Below are 12,484 nucleotides of genomic sequence, written 5' to 3'. Positions count from 1 at the left end.
TAATAATGAATAACTCGTGTAATTCCTTCTAGTTTACAGAGCACTTTTACATAATTTCACTCACATGATCCTCACAACAATCCTGAGACAAAGTATTAGAATCTTTGGACTTGAGTTTTCTGGTACTCTCATTTCAGCAATCTAGCATAAATTTTTTCTTGGCATCCCCTCTTACAAATAAAGGCACCAGGACTCAGAAATGCCTTCCATAAAATCTCATAGCTTGAAAGTGTCAGACACCAAAAACTAATACACACCTAACTCCAAAAGATAACTGGGGCATTCCACTGCACCATCTCCCTGACTGCGGCTCATGGCTGTGTTCTCTGCGGCTGCATTTCCTTGTCCCTTTTAGGAAACATCTTGCTATTCCTCTCTGAGGCAATCATCTTGCCCAGATCTGTTTTCCTCAACACCAGATGCTCTCAACACCCAATTCTGGCATTATGGCTATCATTCCACCCTTCCCCATGCTCCAGCTCTGGCTCACGTATCCACCACAACTTCCCCAGATCCCAGCCTCATCCTCACTATTCTAACAGTAGCTTGATCCATGATATGAAAGACTGGTCCTGCTAGCTGAAGAAGTTCCTGCAACCTCCAGAATCTGAGTTTTATCGCATGCCAAATGAGAATTATGGACACACTTCCCATTATTTTTGTGAAAGCTTTATGGGCCCTTTACCAGAAAACTCTAAATAATTGAGTAGTAGCTTGTTAATTCTATATTAAGGGAGCTATGAAAAAAAGAACTTTAAGTGTGTATTATCTGATATTTTATTTAAGAGCAATAAGACATTTAAGTCAACTAGGGAGAAATAGCTGCTTCAAATTCATGCTGTTTTGAATAAAACTATATCAATTTAACAAGATTTCATTGCACAAAGAAATGCTGTTATTACATTGTCGCATACATTATGGGGAGGTGTATAGAATTATACCAGTGCTGGCTACATTTTCATTTTTGTGTTAATCGAAGGTTCTGTGACATTTGACACCACCCTTTGATAAGTTTGAGGGGTACTTTCCTTATTCAAGGTAGGCGTCCCTTAGCTATGTGTTTCTGTTTTCCCTACCTGCTGTATATCCTGAATGTGATGCTTAAACCAGTCCAAATTATATAACACTGCATACCAGAGCCCACAAAGGCAAATTGAAAAGGTCCTAGGAGTCACAGCACATGTCTTGGAAAACCCACTTCAAAGATTCCCCCCACTGACTGGGGGCTCTCTAACTCCCCATGCCTTAAATCTAATATCTCAGGCTGTTCTCTCTGTGCCCAACTTTGGCTTCCTCCTAGGCACTTTGACTAGTATATTCCTCATTCCTTCCTTGTCCTATGTTGTCACCTGCCATCTTAGAAGGAAGAGGAAAGATGGGTATGTCTGTTCAACCTTCATGAAACCACACCTCAACCCTGGCACTCAGAGTTCTAACCCTGTGAGGTTGGCTATGGTCCCTTCATATCCCACCCTCCCAGGGAGCATTGAGATGGGTGTAGACAAGGTGCAGGCCATGGGATGAATTTTGGTGCCTCAGTACTGTATCAAGTCCTACAAGTCAGTTCTCCCATATGAGAAGGCGAGGGAGTGGTTAGTGGCCTTGAGAATTTAATCACATTAATTCAGTACATTGGATTTCCATTGCCTTTACAGCTTATAATATACTCCCTCATTGATCAGATGAGTATCCCTATACTGTGTTTTATAGATGAAGAAAGGGAGTTCCTATCGTGGCGCAGTGGAAATGAATCTAACTAGGAACCATGAGGTTGCAGGTTTGATCCCTGGCCTTGTTCAAGGGGTTAAGGATCCCATGTTGCCATGAGCAGTGATAAGTTCAAAGATATGGCTCAGATCTGGCATGGCTGTGGCTTTGGCATAGGCCAGCAGCTGTAGCTCCGATTAGAACCCTAGGCTGCGAACTTCCATATGACGTGGGCATGGCTCTAAAAAAAAAAAAAAAAAAAAAAAAAAAAAGGCAAAAAAAATTAAAAAAAAAAAAATAGATGAATAAAATTGAAATTTTGAAGCCTAAATGGCTTCTCTAGGGCCACATGGATATTTAGAGTATGGAGTCAAAATACATTGTCTTACAGGCTCCCTTTATATTTTCAACTGTTCTACACATTTAGACTTAGGTTGTAGGGTATAGGCTAGGGATAAGATAGGGTCCAGATATCCAGATTTCTCAGCCCAGACTTCCTGCAAAGAAAGGTGAAAGGAAAAAACAAACTGAACAATGGATCTGTTACTGAAAGCACCTACCGTTTCAGAAGGGAGGAATCATGCGGGAAATCAGAAACAGAAATGGAAAAGGGGGAGCATTCATCTAGATGACCGCACAGGAAGGGCAGAATTGCTGGGAGGTTAGAAACCTAAGACGAGTGGAAATAAAGTAGGCAGAAAATATTAAAGCACAGTATGTTGTGTCAAAGACTGATGAGCGAACAGTGTCTTAAATTCTGTGTGCTTGCAGTGAACTTCACCCTGTGGGCAGTGTTGATATAATCTCTTGGGCTGGATAACTGTCCAAGACCATGAAATCACTGTGAAGTAGCCCTCACCCAACCATCATTTTGTTTCTTAGCTTGAGGTTCCTTTGCTCCTTCAGTTTTTGTCATTTATACTTATATGTTCTCTCTTACCTTCACCTCTTCTTTTTACCGCTTGATGGTTTCTGGAGACTAACAATCAGTCAAAGATTTGTGAGATCTTGACAAGCAAAACAATAACAATTCTGAGTCTAAAGCATGGTTTATGAATCTCATTTAAATTTTTTAAGTTCAGGCTGACAGAATTCCACTTGACATTCCTTAAGACCAAATCCTAATACACAACAAAAAGACCGGCTAAAGTTTTAGATTTTCTTTTCTCTCCCCATATGAATAACTATCAACCATGTGAAGGGATTCCATCAAACTTAGTGATCGAACTTACCTGCTAACCCTTCCCCATTGTAACTTACAGGTAATTGTATAAACCCAATTTTCTGAGTTTTGCCTAATTCTTTCCACCACTTTGGCAGCAGGAGTGCCAAAGATTAATCGTTAATGATTCAGAAAAAGGCAGTGGGCTTGCATGGTCCTGAGTGCTCCATGGCTTCCACTGTGCATGACTTTAGGTATTTGCTTTAATCCAAAGTATTACAGGAAGCTACTGCTTTTGCTTGGCCACAGAAACAAGCACATGACTAAATCCAATGTCTGCCTCATGCCTCAATTGTTTTTTCTTTTTTTTTGTTTTTAGGGCTGCACCTGAGTCAAGTGGAAGTTCCCAGGCTAGGGGTCGAATCAGAGCTGCAGCTGCCAGCCTACCCCATAGCCACTGCAACACCAGATCCAAACCATGTCTGCAACCTACACCACAACTCATGGCAATCCTAAACCCACAGAATGGGACCAGGGATGGAACACAAATCCTCATGGATACCGGTCAGATTTGTTTCCACTGCACCACAATGGGAACTCCCTCAATTGCTTCTTAATAAAGAACTTACCCCAATCTCTTCAAACAGATGTTTCCCACCTGAGTAGGAAAAACCTACCCTATTCCAGAGTTTCTCATTTATACTCATAACGCTTCTGACACCAGATGTGTGGATTTTTCCCCCACACAAAACATTTCTTCCTTACCAGCTGGTATTTACTATTTAACCTATGTAGGCCATGATTTATCTAAATTCTTACACTGTCCACCTGGATATAGTGTCAGGTCCCAGGGGTAAAGGGCTCGGTTCCACAAGCCTGCACCCTCCCCTTCAGGTGCCAATCACAACTCTAGCTTGATACTTGTGCTCCTGACTGATTGGCTATAAACCAGGGGTTCCCAGTACTTCTTCTTCTTCAAGTTCAGTTGATTTGCTGGAAGATCTCACAGAACTCAAGAAAACAGTTTCCTTACCATTTGCCAGTTTATTATAAAAATATATGATAAAGGATACAGATGAATATACAGATTTAAGAGATATGTGGGAAGAGACACAGAGCTTCCATGCCCTCTCTGGCACACCTCCTTGTGTTCAGCAACATGGAAGCTCTTCCAACCCCATCCTTTGGGATTTTTATAGAAGTTTCATCATGTAGGCATGATTTATCATTAATTCTATTTACGGTCCTTCTCCCTTCTCTGGAGAGTGAGAGGTGAGACCTAAGATTCCAAGCTTTTAATCATGGCTTAGTGTTTCTAGTGATCAGCACCTATCCAGGAGCCCCTCCAGGGTTACCTTACTGGAAAAAAAATCACTCCTATCTCCCAGAAAATTCCAAGAGATTTAAGAAGTTGGTGTCAGGAACTGGGGCCAAAGACCAAATATTAGAACAAAAGATGTTCCTAGTCCTTTAATCACTTAGGAAATTACAAGGGTTTTAAGAGTTCTGTGCCATAAACAAATGTGTGTGTGTGTGTGTGTGTGTGCGCGCGCGTGTATATATGTGTGTGTGTGTTTATACATACATACATACATATTTTTAAATTATCTCACTTTATTCATGTCAGAGCCCCTCTGCCTCACCTTGTGATGGAAACCATGGCTTAAATTACAAAAATAACTCTAATGAGCAAAATCTCTAAAATTTATAGTCAATAATTCTTTCCTAAATGACAATAAGCTAACCAAACATACGTATAAAACTCTATGTATACAGATGCATATATTGTGGAAGTTGGTGCTATTTTTCTCCATATTTCACCCTTTGATTTACTGTGGTCTCTGATTTGATTGGTTTGGACTGAAATCACACAAACAGAAGTGTCTGGTTAACTTTTACTGATATATCCAAAAGCTGTAATATTTGTCTCATCTTTTTACTTTTGGAAACAAAATCTCTCAAATTTACTGCAGGGATTTACTTTATTTTATTCTGCCTTTTGTTTCTTTATTTTTTCCCTTCTATCTTGGCTGGTTAGAATTGGCAGCTGCTTTGCCCATTCCCGGGAGAAAAGCCTGCAAAGCTAATGATGCTGGTAGGGGTTCCATTCATTGCAGGAAAATGTCAAACAAGGTACTTAGGAACTGGAATTGGCTACAGAATGTGACTGTACATTATTATTTAGAATGGAGGGGGGAAGGTAGGTCTGTCAGTTCTTTGCATTTAAATGTCATTCTTGTCTGTTTCATGGAGTTTTATGTCAGATTGAATATAACTGAGATTCAGCTAGTATGAGTTAATGGAGCTACTTCAGCTACTAAGCACCTTTTTTCCTCTTGTTTTCAGAGGTTATATGAAAATCTGCACAGTCTGATGAGAAATCAAAGTGGTTTTATGTCTTATATGCGCACACACACACACACACACAGGAACACATACTCCGTGTACTCTCTTGTATCACTAACTATATGATTTATATAAGAATCAATTGTGGATACCACCCCAGAAAAACCTATTCCATAAGTATTCATACAGGAGACATGGTTTTTCCACCATGTCATTTACACTGGATTAGTCTCTCTTCTGTTTTCTCATCTTCCTCCTTGTTATCTCCCTTTATCTAGAAAATGTCCATCAATATAAGCACTGTCCTTTTTTGCATATGAATATAATGAATCTAGTTGATCTCTGTTATGGACTAAATCTTGTGCCCTAAAGAGTGTATGTTGAATCCCAAGCCCCATTGTAACTTTGGAGGCAGGGACTGTAGGAATTGATTAAGGTTAAAGGAGGTCATAGGGTGGGGCCCTAATCCAGTAAGACTGTTGCTTTAAGAAGAGAAAGAGATACCAGAGATTTCTCACTCTCTTATCACATGCTGAAGAAAGGCCATATGAGGACATAGCAAGAAGGTTACCATCTACAAGCCAGGAAGAGAGTCCTACTAGAGATCAACCTGCTGGCATCTTGCCCTTGGACTTCAAGCCCCCAGAACTGTGAGAAATAAAGAAGTCTCTCCACCCCACCCCCACCCCACCCCACCTCACCCCCAGTCTGTGACATTCCATTAGGACAACTTAAGCAGACTGATACAGAGCCCAATAGAATGCCTGTTCTAAGTTGTCTTTCTCTCTTATGGGCATGAATATATTTCATGTAAACTGTTTGGACTCTCTGATCTTGCCCTCTTAGAATTATTTTCACATGTTTTTATATTTTAAACTTGGTTTTCAAGACAATAGACTTAACAGAAATGGCAAAAAATAGGACACACCTTTCCTGTATACTCTTCACCCAGCTTCCCCTAAGGTTCACATCACATATAACCACAGTAAAATTACCAAATCCAGAAAATTAACACTGGGATGTATGGGATACTAATAAATAATCTATAGACTTGATTCTAGGTTCACCAATTTTTCAACTAATGTTTATTTTATAGTTCTGGTTCCATATTGGGTTCAGGATTCCATATTGTGTTGAATTATTTTATCCTTTTTCTCTAGTTGGTGACAGTTTCAGTTACTTGACACATTTATCTCTCAGGTACTTGACACATTTGGAGAATATTGATCAGGAGTCTTACACATTTTAAAATTTAGATTTCTCTGATGTTTTCTCAGGATTTGATTGAGGTTATGCATTTTTGGCAGGAATAGCACAGAAACGGTATTGTTACCTTCTCAGTGCTTTAGAGCAGAGGGCACATGATGGTAATATGCCTTGTTTTCGCTGATGTTAATTTTGATTACCCTGTTAAGGTAGTGTCTGTTAGGTATTTCCACTTTACAGTTACTATTTTTCCTTTGTTACTGATGTGTCCTATTGGTAGGTACTTTGACATTATGTAAATGTTCTTTTTCTCATATTTTTGTCCACTAATTCTAGCATGCATCAGTGATTTCTGTCTACAACTGTTATGACAGTTTTTCTAGGGATAACGTTTCATTTCTGTCATTCTTCTTCATTGATTAGTTGAATCTTTTCTATAAGAAGGGGCTTTCCCTTCTCCCTAAATTATTTATTAAGTTATTTAAATCAGTACAGTCTCATGAATATTTATTTTATTCTTTGTGTTATAATCTATTAGCATCACATTTTGTTGTTAAAGCTGTTGCCCATTTGGCTATTGGAGGATCCTTCAGTTGGCTCTTTAATTTAAAGATACTTGGGAGTTGCCATTGTGGCTCAGTGGAAACAAATCCAACCTGTATTCATAAGGACACAGGATGGATCCCTGGCCTCTCTCAGTGGGTTAAGAACCCAGTATTGCCTTGAGCTGTGGTATAGGTCGCAGATGTGGCTCAGATCCCACATTGCTATGGCTGTGGTGTAGGCTGGCTCTGATTCAACCCCTAGCCTGGAAACTCCATATGCCATCGGTGTGGTCCTAAAAAGCAAAAAACTAAATAAAAAAAATTTTTTTAAGATACTTTATTGCTAAAAAGTATTAACCATCATTTGAGCTTTCAGCGAGTTATAATCTTTTTGCTGTGGAGAGTTCTGCTTCAGTATTGATGGCTGCTGACTAATCAGGGTGGTGGTTGCTAAAGATTTGGGTGGCTGTGCCAATTTCTTAAAATAAGACAACAGTGAAGTTTGACATATTGATTGACTTGTCCCTTCACCAGTGATCTTTCTGTAATATGCAATGCTGTTGAAAGTATTTTACCCAAGTAAATCTTTTTTAAAAATTGGAGTCAATCTTCTCAAACCCCGCCACTATTTTATCAACTAATTTTATGGAAATTTCTTAACACTTTCTTGTGATTTCAACCATCTTCACAGCGTCTTCACCAGGAGTAGATTCTATCTCAAGAAACTACTTTCTTTACTCATACATAGGAAGAAACTCCTCATCCATTCAAGTTTTTTTTTTTTTTTTTTTTTTTTTGTCTTTTGTCTTTTGTTTTTGTTGTTGTTGTTGTTGCTATTTCTTGGGCCGCTCCCGCGGCATATGGAGGTTCCCAGGGTAGGGGTTGAATCGGAGCTGTAGCCACCGGCCTACGCCAAAGCCACAGCCACGCGGGATCCGAGCCTCGTCTGCAACCTACACCACAGCTCACGGCAACGCCGGATTGTTAACCCACTGAGCAAGGGCAGGGACAGAACCCGCAACCTCATGGTTCCTAGTTGGATTCGTTAACCACTGCGCCACGACGGGAACTCCCATTCAAGTTTTATCATGAGATTATAGCCATTCAGTCACATCTTCAGCACCCACTTCTAATTCTAGTTCTCTTGCTGTTTCCACCACATCTGCAGTTATTTCTTCCACTGAAGTCTTTAACCCTTCAAAGTCATCCATGAAGTTTGGAATCAACTTCTTCCAAACACCTGTTAATGTTGGTATTTTGACTTCTTTCCATGAATCACAATGGCATCTAGAATACTGAATCCTTTTCAGAATCTTTTCAATTCACGTTGCCCAGATTCATCAGAGGAATCACTATCTATGGCAGCTATGGCCCTTGAAAATTGATTTCCTAAATAAGAAGACTTGAGAGATGAAATTACTCCTTGATCAATAGGCTGCAGAATGGATGTTGTGTTAGTGGGTGTTATATATATATATATATAATTTACATGTATATAAATTTCATCAGAGCTCTTGGGTGATCATGTGTATTGTCAATGAGCAAAAATGTTTGAAAGTAATCTTTTTTCCTGAGCTGTAGATTTCCACAATGAGTTTTAAATATTCAGTAAAGCATGTTTTAAACATATATGCTGTAGTGTAGGCTTTTTGTTCCATTTATAGAGCACAAATAAAATAGATTTCGCATCATTTCTAAGAGCCCTATGATCTTCAGAATGGTAAATTAGCATTAGTTTCAACTTAAAGTCACCAGCTGCATTAGACCCTAATGAGAGAGTCAGCCTGTTTTTTGAAGCATTGAAATCAGGCATTGGCATCTCGTCTCCAGCTATGAAAGTCCTAGATGGCATCATCTTTGAAAATAAAGCTGTTTCATCTGCATTGAAAATCTTGTTCAGCCTAGCCACCTTCATTAATTATCTTAGTTAGGTCTTCTGGGTAACGTGGTACAACTTCTACATCAGCTCTTGCTGCTTCATCTTGTACTTCATGTTATGAAGAGAGTTTCTTTCCTTAAACTTCATGGACCAACCTCTGCTGGATTCAAATTTTTCTTCTGAAGATTCCTTACCTCTCTCAGATTTCATAAAATTGAAGTTAAAACCCTACTTTGGATTGGGTTTTAGCCTTAAGAAGTGTTGTGTCTGGTTTGACCTATTATCCAGAATACTCAAACTTTCTCCAAATCAGCAATAAGACTTTTACTTATTTATCATTTGTGTGTTCACTGGGGTATCACTTTTAATTTCCTTCAAGAACTTTTCCTTTGCATTTTACAACTTGGCAAACAGATTGGTGCAAGATTTTAACCTATTTCAGCTTTGGACATGCCTTCCCACTGAACTGAATCACTCCCACCCCAAGCTGTCTCCTTTGGAAACTGTAAGTTTTTCAAAGTCTGTGAGTCAGTATCTGCTATGCAAAGAAGTTCATTCTGTCCTTTTTTCATATTCCACATGTAAGTGATAGCATTTGATGTTGGTGTCTCATTGTCTGACTGACCTCATTTAGCATGATAATTTCTAGGTTCATCCATGTTGCTGCCAATGCCATTATTTCTTTCCTTTTAATGGCTGAGTAATATTCCATTGCGTATATGTACCATTTTTTCATTATCAACTCCTCTATTTATATATATATATATATATATATACAACACACACACACACACACACACACACACACATATATATATATATATATATATATTTTCCCACTGTACACAAGGGATAAAGTTATCCTTACATGTATACATTACAATTACATTATTTTTGCTATTGGGTTGTATAAATTGTTTATATACTCTAGAGATTAAGCGCGTGTCGGTTGCATCATTTGAAACTATTTTCTCCCATTCTGAAAGTTGTCTTTTTGTTTTCTTTTTGGTTTGCTTTGCTGTGCAAAAGCTTTTCAGTTTGATTACTTCCCATGGGTTTATTTTTGCTCTAATTTCTATTGCCTTGGGAGACTGACCTGAGAAAATATTCATGATGTTGATGTCAGAGAGTGCTTTGCCTATGTTTTCTTCTAGGAGTTTGAGGGTGTCCTGTCGTATATTTAAGTCTTTCAGCCATTTTGAGTTCATTTTTGTGCATGGTGTGAGGGTGTGTTCTAGTTTCTTTGCTTTGCATGCAGCTGTCCAGGTTTCCCAGCAATGCTTGCTAAGTAGACTTTCTTTTTCCCATTTTATGTTCTTGCCTCCCTTGTCAAAGATTAATTGACCATAGGTGTCAGGGTTTATTTCTGGGTTCTCTATTCTGTTCCATTGGTCTGTCTGTCTGTTTTGATACCAGTACCACACTGTTTTGATGACTGTGGCTTGTAGTATTTCTTGAAGTCTGGGAGAGTGATGCCTCCTGCTTGGTTTTTGTTTCTCAGGATTGCTTTGGCGATTCTGGGTCTTTTGTGTTCCATATAAATGTTTGGATTGTTTGTTCTAGTTCTGTGAAAAATGTCATGGGTAATTTGATAGGGATTGCATTGAATCTGTAGATTGCTGTGGGTAGGATGGCCATTTTTACAATATTGATTTTCCTAATCCAGGAGCATGGAATATCTTTCCATTTCTTTACATCTTCTTTGATTTCTTTGATTAAAGTTTTATAGTTCTCGGCATATAGGTCCTTTACTCTTTGTTCAGGTGTATTCCAAGGTATTTGATTTTGTGAGGTACAATTTTAAAAGGTATCGTATTTTTGTATTCCTTTTCTAATATTTCATTGCTGGTATACAGAAATGCAACTGACATCTGAATGTTAATCTTATATCCTGCTACTTTGCTGAATTTATTAATCAGTTCAAGTAGTTTTGGGGTTGAGTCCTTAGGGTTTTCTATGTATAGTATCATGTCATCTGCATACAGTGACAGTTTGATCTCTTCTCTTCCTATATGGATGCCTTTTATTTCTTTTGTTTGTCTAATTGCTGTGGCTAAGACTTCCAAAACTATGGTGAAGAGCAGTGGTGAGAGTGGGCATCCCTGTCTTGTTCCAGATTGGAGTGAGAAGGCTTTCAGTTTTTCCCCATTGAGGATTATATTTGCTGTGGGTTTATCATAAATGGCTTTGATTATATTCAGGAATGTTCCCTCTATACCCACTTTGGCGAGGGTCTTGATCATGAATGGATGTTGGACTTTGTCCAATGCTTTTTCTGCGTCTATTGAGATGATCATATGATTTTTGACTTTTCTTTTGTTAATGTGGTGTATGATGTTGATTGATTTGCGTATGTTGAACCATCCTTGTGAACCTGGCATGAACCCAACCTGGTCATGGTGTATAATTTTTTTGATATGTTGTTGGATTCGGTTGGCTAAGATTTTGTTGAGAATTTTTGCATCTATATTCATCAAAGATATTGGGCGATAGTTTTCTTTTTTGGTGGTATCTCTGTCTGGTTTTGGAATTAGGGTGATGGTGGCCTCATGGAATGTCTTTGGGAATACTCCTTCTTCTTCAACCTTTTGAAAGAGTTTAAGGAGGATGGGCACCAGATCCTCTTTATATGTTTGATAGAATTCGCCTGTGAAGCCATCTGGTCCTGGACTTTTATTTGTAGGGAGTGTTTTTATGACATTTTCAATTTCATTTCTAGTGATCGGTCTGTTCAGTTGGTCTGTTTCTTCTTGATTCAGTTTTGGCAGGCTGTTAGATTCTAGAAAATTGTCCGTTTCTTCCAGATTGTCAAACTTGTTGCCATACAGTTGTTCATAGTATTCTCTTATGGTTTTTTGTATTTCTGCTGTATCCGTTGCGATTTCTCCTTTTTCACTTATAATTTTGTTTGTTTGGGTTCCTTCTCTCCTCTTTTTAGTGAGTCTGGCCAGGGGTTTGTCAATTTTGTTTACCCTCAAAGAACCAGCTCTTAGTTTTATTAATTTTCTCTATTTTTTTTTGAATCTCTATCTTATTGATTTCTTCTTTGATCTTTATAATTTCCTTCCTTCTGCTGACTTTAGGTCACTTTTGTTCTTCTTTTTCTAGTTCATTTAGGTGGAGGGTTAAGTTGTCATTTGGGATCTTTCTTCTTTTTTGAGAAAGGCCTGTATTGCTATGCATTTCCCTCTGAGCACTGCTTCTGCAGCATCCCATAGATTTTAAGAGGTTGTGCCTTCATTATCATTTGTTTCAAGGTATTTTTTAATTTCCTTCTTGATTTCCTCATTGACCCATTGGTTTTTTAGTAGCATGTTGTTTAGTCTGCATGTAGTAGGTTTTTTCTCATTTCTTTTCCCATGGTTGATTTCTAATTTCATGGTGTTGTGATCAGAGAAGATACTTGAGATAATTTCTATGCTCCTGAATTTGTTGAGGTTTGTGCCCCAATATGTGGTCGATTCTTGAGAATGTTCCATGAGCATTTGAGAAGAATGTGTATTCTGATTTTTTTGGATGTAGTGTCCTGAAGATATCAATTAAGTCTAACTTTTATACTGTTTCCTTTAGGATCTCTGTTGCTTTATTGGTTTTCTGTCTAGAGGATCTGTCCATGGATGTGAGGGGCGTATTAAGGTC

Source organism: Sus scrofa, chromosome 15 (assembly GCF_000003025.6).
Source record: "Sus scrofa isolate TJ Tabasco breed Duroc chromosome 15, Sscrofa11.1, whole genome shotgun sequence".
NCBI lineage: Eukaryota > Metazoa > Chordata > Mammalia > Artiodactyla > Suidae > Sus > Sus scrofa.
The sequence above is the reverse complement of the archived record's forward strand: the minus strand, read 5'-3'. Positions refer to the sequence as shown.